The 20,779-nt window shown below is 38.2% G+C and overlaps 1 protein-coding gene and 1 pseudogene across 1 annotated transcript in view; one reads left to right on the top strand and one right to left on the bottom strand.

Moving 5' to 3' along the window:
* Nucleotides 1–20,779, bottom strand: part of SAMSN1 (SAM domain, SH3 domain and nuclear localization signals 1) — an 83,100-nt gene that overhangs the window by 58,023 nt on the left and 4,298 nt on the right. The window lies entirely within an intron of this gene.
* LOC114219428 (U2 spliceosomal RNA) lies at nucleotides 4,165–4,333 on the top strand (annotated as a pseudogene).

Here is a 20,779-nt window from a genome sequence, read left to right as displayed (position 1 = left end):
TCCAGTATGCACAGCTAGGAAGTGACAGAGTCAGGATTCAATCCAAAGCCTAAGCTTGTAACCATCATTCTCTATCATAGTTAACGCTTTGGCATATTTAAAGACCTGCTATAGAATAGAAATGATTTATTTGGGGGTTAGGTTCCAAATGGTAAACACTGGGAGGAGAGTAATGCTGAGCTACTGGTTGGAGACAATGTTTCAATTATTATGTGTATAAAATAATTTGAAACCAGTAAGTGTGCAACCCATCTAGAACCCTCTTAAAGACTTAGCACCACAGGGACACTTGATAACCACTTCATTTTCCTTCTCCAACCCAAGCTACCTTGTTGTGACTCTAAGAAGAGTTAAGAGCCCCTCAGTGCTATCTTTAATAATAATTTCATGCTTATAAGAATCAGGGTAGGAGCATAAATTAGATTTGTCCACACTTTATGAAATTCCCTAGGTTCTGAAGTGCTCTGATGATGGCTTTTGATAAAGTATTCATCTATAAACTGACACTATCTGTGAAGTTACTACCATGAGCACATTCTATTTCCTCCTTGATCTGGAGCTATAGCTCCCAAATTTATGATTCTAAAATGTATTATTCTCTTAATCTTTCACTCTTAATTTCACCTGTTTTTGCTTGCTTTAATGTCACATCCAAATTATGGTCATAATTTTCACATTTCTACAATACTTTTTCCTTCAACACGTCTAAATGGCATTTTAAGTTTTGTAAAAATTAAAATGCTTACCCTAAAAAATTGAGAAAACAAAAGTTTTCCTTTCTACTCCCAGACTTCCTAGTAATTTTTTTGCTGACTCCCTGCAGTATTAAAACCATTTTTCTCATTGTTTATCATTTTTTTCAATGATAGGCCCATACTTTCTTGACTTATGTATGAGACATTACCTATTGATTCCTGTTTTCATCCTTGAGGATTTTGTCCTCTTTTCATTCCCCAGGTATTTAGTTAAATCATTAGTCATTATTATTTTGTAAATATTGTCCATGGCTAAATCAAATTGTGTTTAGTGCTTTATGTTTCCTCTTTTTGTCCATTTTTAGAGCTCATGATTACATTCCTTTTTTATGGTTGGTTCCCTATGTATTGTTAAAATATCCCAGATAAATGTCCCAACAAATCTGTCAGCTGATTAGTTAGTTTTTTAGAGCGAGAGTGAGCACCTGTGTGTGTTGGGGTGAGGGGGCAGAGGGAGCAAGATAGAGAATCTTAAGCAGGCTCCACGCCCAGCACAGAGCCTGACATGGGGTTCTAGATCTCACACCCCTGAGGTCATGACCTGACCCGAAATTAAGATCTGGACACTTAACTGACTGAGCCACCCAGGTGCCCCTCAACTGATCAGTTCTGAATATTTAAATATAGACATCATACTTTGTAATTTCAAATGCTCTAACATTTCAGGTTTATTTTTTCCTCTGTTCCAAGGTGGTCTGGTTCTCTAAGTATACAGGGCTGAAATGGAACTTCTCAATCCTCTCTTGATTTGGATACTCTGTGGCCTGAATCTCACATCATCAATGTTGTGAGGGAGCCCGATACAGGACTCGATCCCAGGACCCTGGGATCATGACCTGAGCTGAAGGCAGACGCTTAATTGACTGAGCCACCCAGGTGCCCGATACTTTCATTCTTTTATACTTCTTTGTTCCATTTCTTTTTCTTTTTCTTTTTTTTTTACATTTTAGGAAATTCCATTACTTTTTCTACTAATGATCTAATAAACATTTTTAACTATAATATTCTATTTTGCAAAAGTTCTGAATGTTCTCTTTTTATAACATTCTGTTCTTTTTATTTTTAATAAAGCAGTAAAAATTAATGAAGTCAACTGTTATTCAATAATATGGATAATCTTAAAAATATTAAGTGAAAAAAACCATTCCCAAAAGAATTACATGTAGCATGATGCTCTTTAAAAAAAACAAAACAGAAACAAAAAGCACATATACACAATTTAACAAAGGAAAGAGTAAGGAACACAGCATTTAGTATAATAAATCACTTAGGGGAGGGGGTGCGGCATGGATAGATATCGGTTATTGCTGAGGTCCTATTTTGAGACTTTATTTCAGGGTTTTATTTTAATAACAGTATATTATTAAACTAACTAAAGAAAGTGGGTCTTGAAAAACGTTTTGTTCTTAATTCTTGGTAAGGCAGTAAAATGTACTGGGTAGGAGGGTGCACTTGTGAACCTGGTAGATGACCTGAGTTCAAATCCTGGCTCTGCCATTCAGTAGGATGTCCTTGGCAAGTTCTTTGGCCTTTCTATAAAGTGGACATGATAGTAGTGCACACCTCAGGGAATACTATGATGATTGAGATATTATTATAAAATTAGTACAAAAGTGTCTGGCATGCACTAGACACCAAGAACTAAATACATACACAGAATATGTTCTCTTTCTGATGTCATTAATTACCATTAATTTTCTTTTCCATCTGTCCCTTTCATTGCCTTTCTTTTTCTCTGATTTCTTTCTTCTGCTTGCTTTGATCTCTTTCATCTTTGAGGCGTTCTTCAAATGCCTAGCTATCTTTGGCTGTTGGTACATCACTAAGAGCACTGTATGAAAATCCTCACTAGTAGCTCTGTAACTGGGTGGGCTTATTAGGTGAGCAGGCAGCAAAGAAGCCTTTCTAGCAGAAGACCCCCAAATGGTAGTTTCTGGAGTTCTATTCTCTGAGGCCATTCAGGTTTGGCGGGTGATAACCATCCCATGTCCTGGGAGGGCTGTGGGGGAGAGGAGGTAGCTTCCCTGCAGCTTTTGAATGCTACAGCTCGGGAGGTCTTCAGTGCACACTGCCTTGCTGCACTGCACATGCTTTGCTGAAGGTGCTGAGGCTGCCACTGGCTCTAGTCCTTCCTTCACCTTCCACTGTTCCTAACACTAGCTGGCGGCTCTCCTCACCTACTTTTACCAAGTGTTCTTGTTGGTGTGGGTTCTCATCTTTTTGGTAAATGTATGCAGGCAATATATATATACTATATTTAAGCACTAGTTTTGCCAACTCTGTTTCTTCATATTTGTATCACCTCTGACTCTCTTTCATTCTGTCCTTTAAAATATTTGTCTCTTTATCTTATTTTGCTAAGCTTCTAATTATAGGGAACGTACGTCTAAGTACACACACACACACACAAAACTGATCCCTGTCATTACCCCTCCCACCTTACAATTTTTAAGATTGATGTAGGACGTGGCTGTTAGCATGACATGTAGGAAGAAGCCCAGCCACAAACACAAAGCTTTTCCAGGGCAAGTCCATTCTCACATTTAAATATTTGTGCTGTCTAGACATTTGCAGATGCTCTTCACGAGCACAGTCTTGTAAAATATTTTGCCTTTTAATTCTTGATAGATAATAAAAACAATAAAAAACTTACATTTCATTAAAAGTCTTCAAAGTAATTTTTCAACTAAGAAAATAATTCAGTGTCACCTGGATCATACGTCATTAGGCTGAAAGGAAATTCTGTCCAAGTACAATACTGACCAAACTGATTGAACTAACTCTGCACAGAAGTGTTTTCAAGTTAATTTTTATCTGAGCACGTGTAAAAAATACTTCACATGTACTATTAAAATCCCCTGCTTTTGAGAGTCCATTGTCTCATGTTCTAGAGGGGAGGGGGGTGGGGGATGGGCTAACCTGGTGATGGGTATTAAAGAGGGCACGTTCTGCATGGAGCACTGGGTGTTATGCACAAACAATGAATCATGGAACACTACATCAAAAATAAATGATGTAATGTATGGTGATTAACATAACAATAAAATTAAAATAAAAAACCCCAGCAAACCAAAAAAAAAATAAAATCCCCTGCTTAATTCATACTTCTTTCCCCAGCAGCACAGAGGAAGGGAGACTGTTCTGATCAATAGACCATGATTTCCTGTCTTTACCTACTGAAGAAAAATGCAATTAATAAAATATTGCTGAAGAGATATATATGAGTCCCTTTCCTCAGAAAAGCTATTTTTAAACTGGAGCAACAAAATCATTTCTATTTCCTTTCTACCTTCACTCATCAAAAAAAATCTACAGCAGATTCAAGAGTGACCAGACTGTTTTTAATACCTTTATCATTTGAAACTGAACTAAAACTGTAAAGCTATGGGAGACAGTAATTTTATACCCTATCACTTCTCGGCCTTTTGGCTAAGATCAAGTGTAGTATCTGTTCTTCTCAGTTTAAGACCCTATCTATTTAAAGAATCAAAATCCTTTATGGGATCTTCCTTCCCTCAACTTTGGCTAAAGTATAATTAGTTTAATTATGATTAAACTAATATGCAATTAGACATACTTTAATTACATATTAGTTTAATTACAAAAGAAATAAATAGATTATGATGGTGGTGGATGTAAAGTAAAAATGTTTACCATAGCAAAATCAAATTTCATAGTGCCATATATATACACATACACACATCACATGCATATGCACATATACATGTGTGTATATGTCTATATGTGGTACGAATGTGTAAATAACATGTATATGTTCATTTGGATGGAATTCCTTCTTTTTCTCTTAATAAAAAGGGTAATGGAAGATCCTTTTAGGAGATCAGGTACATTGTAAATAAATACACATTATCCTCCCTGACCCAACACACTCAAAGTAAGGTCTCCACATAAAGTGTGAAGCCGCAGTGAGGCGCAGCTCTTCAGAAACGCCCTCTGCATTCTAATTTTAAAGCATCTGTAATTGTCATTTCTGGGAAGGGAAAAATCAGGTGTTCATTTACAGGACTCTACAAGTATGTTACTCACAACTCAATTCTATTTTCCTTTCTAGCAAGAAAATTTTCCATAACTTTTCAGGTGTACTTTTGAGAAATGAAAGTCTGGTTTTCTTTGTTGATCTGTAGTACGGTGAACCAAAGAACCAAGTTAACATTTGAGCCCAGCAGCCCAAGAAAACTGACTAACTGAAAATTAATAGCTAGTTGGAGAGAATATTGGATTCCCTGTTTCTTTTCAAGGGCACAGGATTCTAAACACCCAAAGTGGCCCCTATAGCAGTTATACATTCTGGTAACTAGTCCTCTGTTGAGCAAGCTTGCCTTGGGGTCTGCTTTTCCTCATGCTGCCCATCCTTAGAGGCCCTGTGGTGTGATGAGGACATGTGTGCTTTGGAGGACTGATGTAGGTCTGAATACAGACGAGCTATATAACTGGGGCCCAACATTTGACCTTTCAAAGTTTCAATTTCCTCCTTGGTAAAAGGGGGAAATATTTCTTCTTAAGAGTTGAGTTTAAATCAGAAAACATCTATAAAATTCCTCACACAAAGAAGGTCTTAACAAATGCTAGCTTCATTCTTTCTCCTTCAGATACAAAGGTTGAAAAACATGAAATCGCTAGGGATTCAAGCCCCACCCTCATTCTGGGATGTGGTCACAGTGTGACCCAACTTCTTGGTAACCTATTCAGCCTCTGATTTCCAGGGCCTGCACACGATGCCCTTGCTAGTTTAACCTGATGTTCTCTCATTGTCACATGCTCTAGTGATATTTGAATATGCTACTTATCCTCTGCCACCAAGTAGGGGAAATTTCTACAGGGGAATTCAGTTCTACTTTCACTTACCTTTGGGGATAAGCATTTAACTGTGGATTTGCAAATGCACTTCAGACAAACTCCACGCTCTTTCCCATGACCAGAACATGGGAATAGTCCCCTCATCATCTCTGGCCTTTGCCTCTCTGTGCCGCTCTCTTTTCTCCAACCTGGTCATGTTGGTCTTCTTGCTGTGCTTGGACACCATTCAGTCTGTTCATTTGCTTTGCTTACCTAGAAGGCAGAGGCCAGGCCTACTGCTGGCACTAGCACAGAGCCTGGCACAGAGATGCTTTGGAAGCATTTGTTGAGTGGATGAACGCACTAAACTCTATAGCTTTGCCCACATTAGGGGCCATCTCCTTTGGACTGACAAGTATCAGGATCAAAATGTCAGAATTCACACTCCTAAAAACCAAGAGGGATTGTGGCAGGCAGAATAAATGTTTAATTAGACATTATCAGAAAAACATCTTGCAAAAATTTCGCAGCATACAGACTACAAACCACTTCATAAAATACTTTCTCCTTTATGGAGAAATGCACAAGATAGGTCAATATACCTCCTAATGATGATAATGATCTATTATTGATTTATATAATATTCTTTTCCAAGGCTTGAGCACTTTTAACATAAATTATTTTACCCTAACAGCTTTCCTATGAAGTGCTTATCCTGATTTTATGCATATGGGAAACTGATTATTTGAATTTCCTCTTCTCCCGAGTCAGCCCCTGATTCTAGGACTTTTAATTGAGCCCGTGAGCTTTCCTGCAAAACATTCATTGAAATGACATACCTCCTTACAAGCTATTGAAAGAAATTATATTGGTCTCATCTCCACTAAAGTCCTGGCCCTATAATTCTCTGAATGTTAAGTGCTTGACTTACACTTATCAACTTATCCTGTGGAGATGGTTCTTTAGAAAACTAACACTTCTCCTTTAAAAGAGAAGTGATAATATGTGATATATTTAGGGGAAAAACATGGATTTTGTTTCTGGTTCTTAGTGCAGTTGGTAAGTATGTCATACAGTTCACATGCAAAGCCAACTTCTTTGTATCAGCCAGCAAAGGTCAGCTCCTCTTCTGGCAATCAGTAGGTGAACGGAAACTACACAGTACCACCTCGAGAAGGCACCAATCTAGAAACTGTGACATCTGTCGCCGGTCTTTAAGTCACTGCAGCTCTGGCCACCAGCTTGGAAATCCTTAACATGTGTCAAGGAATTTCCTATGACTTCCTCTTGCACTGGTGAGGAGGATTTGGTATAATCCCCCTAGTGGGTAGACAGAGAGAAGACTGAGTGAAATTTGAATCCCTCACAGGCATAAAATGTTGCTTCTGGGCTTCTCTTATCATTCTTGTGCTCCAAGATGTGGAGGACAGCCCCTCTTATCTTATTTGTTTAATAAGTATTTATTGAATGTCTCCTGTGGTGTTGGCATTCTGCCAGGTGTCCAGAGATGGAAAGGCATGGGCACTGCCTTCCAAGACTTTACAGTTTAGTGGGAAGATAGGCAGACCAAGACACAATGAGAATCCAATGTAACACAGTCTGTATCAATCCAGGTTGCAATGTGTGGAAAAAAATAGAGAATTGCTAATTTGTCTGGAGAAGTAGGGAAATAATTCACTAAGAAAGCAATGTTTGAGGTAATATTGAACCAATGGGGAATTTGCTGGGCAGACAAGGAAAAAGAACATTCTAGCAATGAGAAGAGTATATATTTGTTGTGGTCTGGAAGTGGGAGTAATTTTTATAGCAAGTGTGTATGGTAAACAAAGAGAAAGGCAGATGATGGGGCTGCCAGATGGTTTAAAGCCAGACCGTGAATGGTTTGGAGGTCATGTGTTATGGCTTGAATTGTATCTTCCCCCCAAAAGCTATGTTGTAATCCTAACCCCTGGTACTTCGAAATGTGACCTTATTTGGAAATGGGGTTGCTGCAGTTGAAAACTGGAGTAGGTGAGCTCTTAATCCAATATGACCAGTGTCCTTAAAAGATGAGGGAAATTGGACACATGCATGCACAGACAGAAGACTAAGGAGAAACATACAGAGAGAGGCTGGCCATCTGAAGATGACAGCAGAAATTGGAGTTACTCTACCACAAGCCAGGGACACCTGGGGCTATGAGAAGCTGGAAGTCAAGGAAGAAGCCTTTTGTAAAAGCTTAGGGACAGTATGGCCCTGCCAACACTTTGATTAGGGGCTTCTAACCTCCAGAACAGTGAGATAGCCACCCCAGTTTGTGCTACTTTATTATGGCAGCCCTAGGAAACCAATGCACTATTCTAAAGAGTACAGATTTGAATATAATGGGAGTATACATTTGTATGGGATGGGAATTACTGAAGAACTGATTGCCAAAACAAGAGAGTGACATGACCAAATGTGTGTGTGAGACAGAAGGCTCTTACTGAAATGTGGAGCTTAGACTGGAGATGGGGAATGGAGAGAATTTGCAAAATTTCCAAAGCTCATTGACCACTATACTTAGGATCTCCTCGTCTATGAAATAAACAAAAAAGATGGAGAAAAGATCACTCTTCTCCTTCTCTTTAGTTTGGCTCAAAATGTTATAGTAGAGCTCTCCTGTCTGTATAATGGTACCTGGATAAAGAAAGGGGCACACTTTGAAATTCAATCCTTCCAGACTCCCTTGTTTAGTGATGGGAAGGTCACCGTGAAAAATGACAGTACTCATACTATGATACAGACACTTCAAATGATTTTAATATTGATATTTTGATATTGATAAAAAAACATAATTCAGTTGAAAATCTCATAACCATGAAATGAATACAATTAATTTTCCAGTAGCAAGCCATTTGAGTTCCCAGAATGGTTTTCTTTGATCTTTATCTTAATTGGAGAAACGAATTTATATCCATATTTTGAAATGTCTATTCCTAGGCAAGTAAAAAACTTGTTAAGAAACATACTGTCACTAAGATCAATAGTAGGGATGCTCGAGTACAGCTGGTATTTCTGTTAGGTGTATTTCCTAGAAATATCATGAATTGGGATGATAATTGGCAGCTCTGATGCAAGCAAATGATTCTTTAATTGGAGTAGGTGGCATCCAAACCTCTGACACTTGTAAGGCTATATACCCTCTAGCTGTTTCTGATCTTAAATGGTTTAAATAGATCCTGTTACAAATACAGAAGACTTGAGTATGTTTTCAGTATTTTAAGCAACATAAATGCACACACACACACTTTACAAGTGATATATCTTTACTGAAGTGATAGAATTCACTAGAGAGCAAGAAGCCACTGTTAAGGCATTTTGATTCACATTCTGCCATTTCATCATAACCTCCTGAGACACAGCGTGTTGTACTTGCATATATGAGTAAATAATTTAGTGACTATAAAACATGTTTCAATAACTTCCACTTACTGAATATTGTAACTGATGTTAGAGAAATATTAATTTTGGGGCACCTGGCTGGCTCAGTTGGTAGAGCATGCGACTCTTGACCTTGGGGTTTTTGAGTTAAGCCCCACGTTGGACATGGAGCTTACTTAAAAAATATATATTAATTTTATAACATAACCAAACATGTAAAGTATATGTTTCAGATTGTATTGTATTGAAGGAGTCAGCAGATGTAGCGCCGTGCTATTGTCACGTGACCTTCTTCCACAGTGGTAAGCTCTGGGTACGCAAACAACAGGGGGTTCTGTACTTAGTGATTCCTATAAAAATAGCTTTTTAGAGGTTGGAAGCCCTAATCAGTATTGTGTGATGATTTCTCATCCCACAAAATACATTTTCTCCAAGGAAAGAATAGATCTAGGATATTTGGGAGGGGCTGTGGACATGGATATGGATAAAGGGGTGTCCTGTCTCTCTGTAACTGATATCTATGTCAGTATCAGTAGTGGTCAAAATACTCAAATAGGGAAAGACCGAACAAGTGGTATAGGCACAATTAAGAATGGTAATGGAAGTAAACCAAAAATACCCTGTATCTACAGGGGGTGACTGAGTTAGATACACTTACCCACTGGCATTCATTCATTTTTTCCACTCCTTTCTCCAAACACAATTTTTTAGTACTTATTATGTACCGAGCATGGGAGAACATCTCCATTTAAAAAAAAAAAAATGTTTGATTTGCATATATTATCTAGACTTCAGAAGGAAAGAGATGGCTAGTTCTGAGCCCACGCAATTGATTTCAGATCAGATCATCTAAAAGAGGAACTTAGATGCCTCTAAAATACTGGCTTAAAAGAAGAGTTAGATGGATATATGGACAGAGAAATATTTAAGTTAAAAAGCCACCATGCCCCATACTCACAAATTCAGTGTAGTTTGTCAGTAAAGTACAGAATAGGCAAGAAGAAGAGCAATTGCTTGAAAGAGGAAAATGAGCAACATTTACTGATACCCAGCTATAGATCACTGCATCTCATTTAATCTTCTGAACAACTGTATAAAGTATTATCATCTCCTCATTTACAAAGAGGAAACTGAAGCACAAAACAGCAAACTACCTAAAGTTAAAAAGCTAACAAGGACGGAACCCAGGCCTGTCTGGGTCCACTGTCCCACAGAGCCAAATCCTTTATACAGAATAAAGTTCAAAGGGAATTAAGGGAGAAAATTGCAAGCCAAAAGCAGCACCACTCATTTCTTTAGCAGTCACCTGTGCATATAAACCTTGGTTTTATAACTAGAGCATGGGCCACCTCCTCACCTTTGTCCTCTACCCCTTCTTCTGGTCTCTTTCCTTTCCCCACTTTCTATGTTGTAATTTTTTCCCCAAAGCCTCACTGCACTACTACTTCCTCCTAAGACCCCAGTGGAGTATTTTTCAGGAACAGTTAGAGAAGGAAATTGAAGGCAGAGGAGGGTAAACTCAAAACCAAGCTGAGAGGAGAAGTTGTAGCAAGCACAGACTACCAGATAGTATGCAGGCTTCGAAGGGATGGAGATGCAACTGGAGAAGTTATTGAAATTGAGCAGAGGTGAAGGGGAGAAAAACAGAAGGGATGTGCAGTGAAACATGTAAAGCTAAGAGGAAAACACATTTTGCTTTGTGTATCACACAGAAGTCTTCGAGATGTATGGAAAGTATCTTCAACTATTGATGCTCTATTGATAATGTTAACGTGCACACTAGCAGCCATACTGAGAAGTTCAGAGACAGTATTAAAGTTCAAAAGGAAGTCAAAGAGCTCAACAAAATGCTTCATTTACACCTGGATCTATAATTGCCACATCGGTGTTGAGATGCAGCTTTTCAAAACACATGTTTCCTTTTAACATCCGTTCTTGGGGTTTTTGGTCACCGTTTATGTTAGGCAGAGAGCTGAGCACCTTCATATAAAGTATCTCTTACCATCTTAGCAATAAGTCTGGGAGAAGGGCTCTGTTTTCCCCACCATGCAGAAAAAGCAACTGGGGATCAGACAGTAATGTGACTGTGTATGCCATGGATTCCAAATTTAACCTCAGGGTTCCTTCTGTTAAAGTCTAATGCGTTCCCCTTATACCATGCTACAAAACTTCTAAGTACAAGGCTAGCCACACTAAAAATGCAAAAACATTCAATGGATAGTAGGGGTTTAATAAATATTGGTGATGGGCTTTTATGTTTAGGCAAGCCATTGTACACTATGTCTCCTTGTCAGTGGGGTGGGGAGTGGGGCATATGTCTAAGCAATGTAAAGAACAGGGACATACCATAATTTATTCACTTCCAATTTCATATATACAGGCTGACTTTTTAAATTAGTCCTGTTTTTGTTACTGATAAAACTGTAACCTCACCTTTCTAACAATTTTTTCAGATACAAAGGCCATACTGTTGCTTTGGTTGACAACTCGTTGGCAGTAACCACATTTGCACTGCGGTTCTTTTGGTTGAATTTAAATTCAATTGTATTTTAGTCAAGGGAGACTTTTCTCCACTTTCATCAGAACTGAATTAATGCACAATAAATAAAGCCATCAAATTTACTAATTGTGGTGAATAAAGATATCCAACGGTTGCAGACTGTCAGGAAAAGCACATTACAGAAGCTAAGTACTCAATTTCAAAAAGCCTTTTAACATAAATATTTCAAAATCATCAGTTTTGTTACCATTTAACACCAGTGATTTTCATTACCCACAACCTAGTCTGACATTTAAAGGAACATTAAAAAAGAAAAAAGAAAAACCCTATTGCATCATATATGACTACCACCATCTAATGCCTCTGACAATTTACTGGTTTAGAATAAAGATAAAAGACAGAAGGGGTTGGCCATGGTGAATCAAATGAAACCTTTTTCACATGTTTCTTTATGAGTTATGCTAATGTTATTTGATGCAAAGAAACACACACTCAGATATACATGCACATACCACCTTGAGATCCCTTCCACACCCATCAGCTTGGTTCAAACATCTTAGGATTTAGAGTCATGACCCAATGATATTGGAAATACTAAAATAAGTGGGTTGCATACTTAACAATACTGGACATTTTCTTTAATCCTCTGACAGGGGACTTTTGTTCCTCAGTGATTGGATAGAATGTTGTGTTATGGGCTTTAGGTCATACAGAAGCGTTGGGAGAGAGCTCCATGAGTACTAGAACCATAGGAAGTCAACCCACTAAAACATCCATACTAAGGAGGAGTTGGCAGAAAAGAGGGTTGGAAAATGGCAGCATAGAAAAGAGTTACCCATAATTTGAAGAAAGTTGCAAAAATGTGGTTTTTAAATCCATCTTGGATGTTAAGCTTGAAAGAACAGAACTATGATCTAATTAAGAAAATCGGATTCCATTTACATAGTTACTAAAGAAAATTATATCATAATCAAAGAGTTATTTACATTCAAAAGTATTTTATAAAATCTGGAAGATATAGGGTAAGTGGCCTGGTGGTTTGTTATCCTTTATCTGGGGATTTTTCTGCTCTGTGATTTATCAAAAGCCCCAAACACTCTCTGATGGGAGTTTTCACCAGGTCAGTTTGGAAAGCACTGAAATACCTCTGGGGATTTATCAGGTGCACCCATTAGAGGCTCTGTACACTTTCAAATAGGCTGATCACATGGGCTTTGGGTACTGAGAGTTCCCAAGGGCTGCCTAGTGCATTCCTTTGCTGTGTTCTGAGCATGAGGTCCCTAAGGTGATGTAACAATTTTATAGGAATGGGATTCAGAAGACTTTGATTGAACTCCCAGCTTGGCTCTGGAACAGAACTTGGGCAAATTCCTCAATCCTCAGAGCCCTACTGTCTCTTTTGAAAAATTGAATTATCTACTTTACAGGGCTGTTATCTTACTAAATTAAATTAAGTGAGATTATCTATCTATCTTTCTATCTATCTATCTACCTATCTATCTATCATCTATCTATCAAAAAGACTTTTGGTTGGGTGAAGATTAAATGGAAAATCAGGGAATCATGAATTGTTTTCTTCTATTCAGAGGTGATTCTCAAACTTTGGTGAGCATAAAAATATCACCTGTGGAGCTTATTAAAGAATGTCCATCCTAGAAATTCTAATTCAGTAAGTCTGGCATAGGTAGACCTTAGTAACAAATGCCTTCAGTGAATCTGATGCCCTTGGTTCATGGAACCACACATTGAGAAATACAGTTTTAGGACATAATATTCTAGCAAAACTGTGAAACATATTTTATTTGGAATCATCAGATGTGCTGCACTTCTTTCTTCTAATGTCATTTCTCTCCTTCAAACCTTCAGTTTCCCAAGGCCTCTGATTCTCATTTAGAATGAGTTCCCTAAGTCCCTCTCATAAATGAAACTATATCAACCTTTCAGATCCAAATAGCATTGAGTTCTAGTAAGTGTGCAATGACAAGACACCCGTTAGAACACTACACATTGCCTAGTTATTTAAAATTGGGTAATAAGTTTTTACCATTTTACCTTTTAAAATATAAGGCTCTAAGTTTAGGAATATTTTCATGGGAATTAAGTCGCATCCCCAAGATGATGACTGAATATAATCCTCAACAGCTATTTATTCCTTCACAAAGTTGATTCATAAATATTTATCCCTGAAGGAGATCTTAGTGGTTACCTAGTCTTATCCATTTATTTTACAGCTAAGGAAATTATAGCCTATACCATCTGGTTTGTCCTCCAACCCAGAATCTTCACAAATGAAGACGTTTCCCACCCAAGGGAAGCCTAATTGAGAACTAAGTCTACACTTAGAAAAATTTCCCCACTGAGCCAAGCTTTGCTAGCCAGCATCAAAAAGGAATCGGTGTCTTAAATCATAGTAACAATTTCTTCATGTAAGTAGGATGAAGGGCATTTGGGTTAACTTTCTGCAGAGAATCTAATTTCACGGGATGAAAAAGCAAGATCCTTGATTCATTTCACAAAGAAATACACTATTTCAACAAAACAAAATTACCCAGAACTCTTTTTACTTCAAGTATTGAAAGTCTAGCATTAAAAAGCATTAAAAAGTTACTTTCTCTAAGAACAGATCATCTGCCACATTCCGCAGTAAAATCTGAATGCCTCCAGGGTCATTGCTGCCTTGGGCATTTTCCCCCATTTTCCTTCCACACGTACGGAAAATTTAGAGCTGATGGTATTTTTAATCTTAATCCTCACCTGCTTTTTTTCATAGATTATTTTTGCACTTTTCAGAATGTGTTCTGTTAGCCCAGGGCCACACAACTAACAAAACTCTCTGGAGCTCGTGCCTCTAATTCTCTTCCCCAATCCTATAAAGCTTTGAAAGATACTGATTCTGCAAATGTAAAAAAATTAACTTATCAAAATATACCACACATAAAATGGGAACCGGCCAAAGAAACCCTAAGAATATTGTTCTAACTGGAAGTTGTACCATTAAGTGCTACAACTTACTGTATTTTTGTTACGGCTCTTTGCGATCTATTTATCATTGTGCGGGAACAGTTTAATCTACTCCATACGGAGAGCAGTAGGGGCTCACAGTGGCCTCAAAATATGATGGCTCTTGCCACAAACAACTAATCTGAATTTCTTGCAGGTGGCAGGTCTAACTTTTTTTTTCTAAAAGGAAATAACCCTTCTCTAAAAGTCAAATTTGTTTTTAAAGCTGCGGTGTCTTTAACCACTTCTTTTTCCAGTTTTTCAGTTGACACCTTGTCATGACTTACGGTGGGTTGCATCAATCACTCTGGGTTCTTACAGAAAATGTTTTGTGGTGGTAACTATTACATGCAAGAAGCTAAGTGCCCTTTGTGGGTGACTGCGCAGGTACCTCTGATTTCTTGCCAAATCATTCAGAATGCCGCAAATCCATTAAATCTCTCCACAGGGAGGAAAAAAATTCCCGCATCCTAGAGAGAGAATTTATGAGTTCCTTTCAATCACCACAAATGAAAGCCACCCTTAATATTCATTAGAGATTTTATGGTGGCAATATGCATTATCTATTCGTATGCCCCCATGAAAGGCCAATTTCCCTTGAAATCTTGCATGGCTCCAAGCCACTCTTTGTAGAAACAATGGCCTATGTCCAAGTGGAATCAGGGAAAGCAAATGGATGACATTTCCTTATCCATTGGTAATGATTCCATTAAGTCACCATGGTGGCTCTGAGCTTCTGCATTTTAAAAAATTACAGGACAGATTTGGGATGCGTGGTCATGTCACCGTGTTGCTTCTCTGCTGTAATCTCTGGCCATACGTCCTAAAGTGAAAAGGGCTTTTCGGTTTGCATCATAAAAGATGACTTTCAAAACTGACATCTCTTTCATTTGGAAAAAGGCGTACGTTGGGGACATAAGTCTATGAGCCTGAGAGCTTTTTATTCATCTCTACTTTCTACCACCACAGTTCAAGTCACCGTCATCTTGTACCTGTTTCTGCCCCCAGTCTAGTCCCATCACTATGGAGAGGGATCTTTTCGAAATATAAGCTTCAGCACATATCTCACACCTTCAACAAAGAAGGAACAAACAAACAACAAAAACAACCCCAAGCCACTGGCTTCAAAGACTTCTTGTATAGCTTCCCACTGCCTTTTGGGCACAAAACACAAAACTTAGGAGAAGCAATTAAGCCATAGTGGTGTGACTCCTTCCTCAGACTTACTTTGTACCACACCTCCTTGCTCTCCCCCAGCTAACCTGACCCATGTCGCATCCTCCTTAGCTTTGGCTAATTAACTCCCACTGTTTTCATCAGATTTGGGTTCAATCATCATTACCCCTGTAAGTTTTTCCCGACTCCTTGACTAGATCAAATCTGTTTATTATAGGCCTTCATTGACCCACAGAGCTCTCATAGCCCTTGTCAAAGTTTTCATTTTGTGTTTATTTGTATGATTATTTCTATGTTTGTCTTTCATTGGACTATGAAGTTCACAGTGCCTGCTTCCACCCGACATTTTATCCTCCTTAATGTAAATATTCCACAACAACTTGTTCAGGGAATTAATAAATGACTTCTTGTACTTAATCCATTTTGTATCCTGGCTAAAAATCCCTTTCTGTAAGTGAGATGTGGGCTTCAGTTCGGGTTGGGCTTAAGGTGAGCTGCAATATGGCTGTATTTCTAATCCAACTATTTGTCAGTACAGTTGTATTTAATAGCTAGGAAGCATGAGATGCATAAAGATCTTACACTGAATATTCATATGGGTTTTAGAGTGAGTTCAACCAGTTGCTTTACATCTTTCTAGGAAGGAGAGGGAACATGAATTTCTTTTCCTTCATTTTTCATTCTCTTTCTTAAAAAGGTGAGTTGTGCCTGAGAGTTATATTCTGACTCTGAAATAAAATATCATGAAATGCATGTGTGATATGGCTATGATAAATATATGAAAGGAGCCTTTAAAATCTGAAATCATTTTATGTAAGTAACATGCTGCTAATATGGTGATAATTTGGGAAGTCAGAAAAGGGCAATGGTAAACACAACCCATACATCCCCAGCCCCACCTTCTTTTTTTTTTTTTAGGATTTTATTTATTTATTTGAGAGAGAGAGAGAGTATGAGTGGGGGGTTGGGGGGGTGGGGCAGAGGGACAAGCAGATTCCCATTGATTGAGGAGCCCAAGGACGTGGGACTAAGTCCCAGGACCCTGAGATCATGACCTGAGTCAAAGTCAGATGCTTAATTGACTGAGCCACCCAGGCACCCCCACATCTTCTTTTTGTCTGCATGGTGCAGTCACTAGGGCAGCCCCAGGAAGCTAAAAGCAGAATGTCACCCTACCCATACTGTCTACATTTGAACTAAGCAGTTCTGGTTTTCTTATCTCCAGGGGGAGAATAGGGCAAACTAAGTAAAAAAAAAAATCTTAAAAATAAGTGAAAGCTAGTATGTACATTTAATACAACATTATCGCATACAATATGATATCACAGATTTACTGGTGGTGAGACCCTAATGCCAGGTATGTGTCTTAGCCATCTTTGTGGCCCCACAGCCCAGGACAATACTTGATATCCTAGACATTATGGTGTGTTCATTGAGTGAAGGATAAATAATTATAAACACATAATTGCACATTATAATTAAATAGTAATAATTGTCACTAAAAATAGTAGCTCTTCTTCATTAAGTTCCGACTGGGTATCAGGTACAGTGAAACACTTTACATCTAATTCTCACAAGAACTCCACATAGAAATCTTCATTATGTCTATTTAATAGATAAGAAACTGAAACTCAGAGAAATCAGTTGGCTTAGTCCCACAGTTCAAGACCAGGCTTATTTGGCTCCAACACACATGGAATTTCTACCCTGTACTGTTCATCTTTCTGCTGAAAAACAAAACAAAACAAAACAAAAAAACAAAAAGACAACTTACTGATAGAAGTCTGGACTAAGAGTTAGGAGGCTGATGTTCAGTATCTGCCATCATCTGCTGTGGGACCACAGGTCACTCACTTAATCTTTCTTGTGCCTCAATTACTCCATGTGTAAAAGGGCAGCAGTGTTTTGCCCAATTCACAGAACTCGTATAAGATAAAATATGAGAAAAGTTATATTGTACCTTGAAGGCAGGGACTCTATTTATTAAGCTATTAAGCCCCTACCTTGAATTGACACTTTCACATGGATCATTTCATTTTACACTGTGAGGCTAATGTCTTCGTTTTTACAAATGAGGAAAGCATAGATAAGTTACCAGCTTAGTCTCAAACCTTACAAAGCCGTGATCTTTGCAGGAAAACTTTGGACTGTTATAGATGTGAGCTTAAAAATCCACCTCTGCCACCTACTACTACATTGCATGAATTATTCAACCTCTTTAGCTTCAGATTTTTATCATAAAAATGGGGGCAATAATACCACCTTAATGAATCATGATACAAAGATTGCATATACAAAAGTACCTGAAACACGGTGAAGTGCTAAGTCAATGGAAGCCACGATCATCATTATTTCGATGTGCCTGCCTGGTCAGAACAAGATCTCAAAGGCATGAACCACTCAAGGTGGCACCTAGGGCATGTGTGTGTATGTGGTGAGGGGTGGTGACAGAAGATGGTGTCTCGTTCCAACCCAGCACTCCTTTACCCTGCATAGCCCCTGCTCTTCTGCTCCCCTCTTTACAATCTTACTTCAACTCCACTCACCCATTTTTCAAAGCAAAATTCAGTCCTCTGAAATGACTTTCAAAATGTTCTTTGTGAACGGCAGAAGCCTTCTTAGCTTCTGAGAATGGAAATGTAGACATTTTGGTTCATGAAGAAGTTTGCATGGCCAGGAGAACTTGGCTGTATCCCAAGTGAAGTCTATATTCACATACACAGTTTCTGGTTCAGACAATGAGGGAGAGAGAGAATGGAAGTAGCTGGGACAGAGGAAGTATGGTTAGGGAAAAGAAAACAAACCCAAACCTAAAATAGCTTAGGAAAAAAAAAATGATAGAAATAAGGTCACCAACGGTCATCTGAAGAGTGAAAAAAGAGCGGCTTTGACAAAGCTGAGAGAAAATCTTTATGCACTAACCTTTTTGTACATAGAACTCGTCACCCTCAGTGTGTCCTCATAGCCCCAAACACTGAACGTAAAAACAAAAATAAAATGAGATCTTAAAAATAATAGATAGCTCTCCTTCATTCTAAAGATGAGGGGGCAGAAGACTGGAGATTAAGCAAACTGAGCCACAGTGATTCTAGTAAGTGACAGAGTTGAACTCCCATGTGATGCTCCTGGCCTCAACTTGTGCTCCTTTGATGAGTTATATGGCCTCCAACATACCATACTACACACTCAAAATATGACTTTTGTCTTTAATGTGTTTGCCATCCTGGTGAATTTTTATACCAAGGACTGTGATTGTTTATTCCCTTCCTTTTTGACTTGTCCTCTTAACCCATAAACTCTCGCTATAAATATGAAACAGTAGGTTGGCCATCCTCCCACGTACACACTTCTAAGCTTGTACATTCATACACTAAGTGGCTTGGAGGCACTTGACATGAATTTGCTCACAAGTGAATGAATGGATGAATGAAGGAATGAAGGAATCAATAAGCTGTTGCAGCATCTCCTATTTTTCAGACTCTTCTCTTGGGTAAATGTTAATTCTCCTTCCACCAAACATACTGGTTTCGTTAAAATTTTGCCATGTAAAATATTCATAATTCATTATTCATTCTTGTTCATTTAGTTTTTAAAATTATTTTTAGAATCTCAATTCTCAAGTTCATCTATTTCAGGGCAGCGTGTAGTAAAGTATAGATTATCTTTTGGTATTTTTGTATCAAATTTTTCTGTTTTTCCTTTTGATTTTCTCAGTCTAGATTATCATTTACTCTGCCTTTTCACAAGTTGTCCAAATCTATTCATTGAATCCATGTTCTCTTTCCATACTCCCATAATTCCAGTGTCAGCTGATAAAAGTTTAAAGCTGTTCTAACAAATGGTTTTTGCTGTCAGAGTTGAACACAAGGGCATGAAACTATGAGAAATTATGCATGGATGGTTCATAGCCTGCCTCCCTTTGGGTGGATATGTGAGCAGTCTTCTTAGAATGTCTTATTCAGTGAGACCACAAAGGCTTTTTGGTAGGAGTCTAACATCACTAATGTACAAAGAAAATGGTGGAATCTATGAAATTAACATGTCCTTTCTTTCTAACCCATGTGTTTCCTTACTCTCTTTTTACTGGTCCTCTCAATCTTCATTCTTTTTCATATATATATATATTTTTTTTCTTCAAAGTGTACATCATGGATTCTTACTTATCCATCTACACTTTTAAACTTCCATACTATTCATCATATAGATAGGGAAGGAAGGAAGGACTAAATGAGCAAACAGTATAAACAGAGCTATGAAGATGGAGAAAAATCATTGTGTTTGGTACCACCTTGCCGACGGCAGAGTGTGTCTGTGAAAGAGACTTGTGGGGATCTAGTGAAGAGGGCAGATTAGGTGAATGGGTTTGCATTTGACCCTGTTGGTGTTGGGGAGATATTTAAAGGCTTGTGAGGGGAGCAGTAACATTAGATTTGAGCTTTGGAATCATTAATCAGGTAGATTAGTCAAGTAAATTAATCTGGTAGATTAATCTGGTAATGACAATGTCATGTTGATGGAAGAAAGCAGACCAGGGTCGGAGAGACAGGGAGAGATTGCCAAGGTGGAGAATAGAGAGTAGAAGAAGCCCCCAGACAGCTGATCCTGCTTTGGTCACTTCTTTCCCACAGATCAGTAGTTTTCTTGGTCAGTATAAAAACCCCTATACCATTCAGCAGTGGGTCTATGGGTCGCTGGAGCATTTTCCCGTGTCAATATTTAGAGGGCTCACTACTCCCCATTCGAATCGAAAGGTTAATTGTAAAATATTTTGTTCCTTTATTTCTTGGTGAACTTTAGCACACATCCTGTTCCTCTCACTGAAACAGTTCCCTAGAGAAATTTTCCATTATCCATGCTGTCTCTTCTGGTGCAGTTGTGCAGTAGTTCACATACTACGCCAACAAGACCTTAGTGCTCCACTCTTCTCCACTCTTCTCATGTACTTTAAGATGCTTTCAGTAGAGCTCTGTTTATTTTCTCACCTTGAGATTCTGTATATAAACCTCACTTGTTTTTCTTTGATTTTTATCCAATTCCCATTATTACTTTTCTATCCACATTGTATTTGAATTATCCTGTACTTGGGTCTCTGTTCTGTTATTTCAGGCCTTTGACCTTCCTTCTTCCTGAAAGAGCTTTTGCTATTATC

Source organism: Eumetopias jubatus, unplaced genomic scaffold, assembly GCF_037043125.1.
Source record: "Eumetopias jubatus isolate StellerSeaLion01/CBP00866 unplaced genomic scaffold, mEumJub1_p1.0 scaffold_1, whole genome shotgun sequence".
In the NCBI taxonomy this organism is placed as follows: Eukaryota; Metazoa; Chordata; class Mammalia; order Carnivora; family Otariidae; genus Eumetopias; species Eumetopias jubatus.
This window is presented reverse-complemented; position numbering and strand designations above follow the sequence as displayed.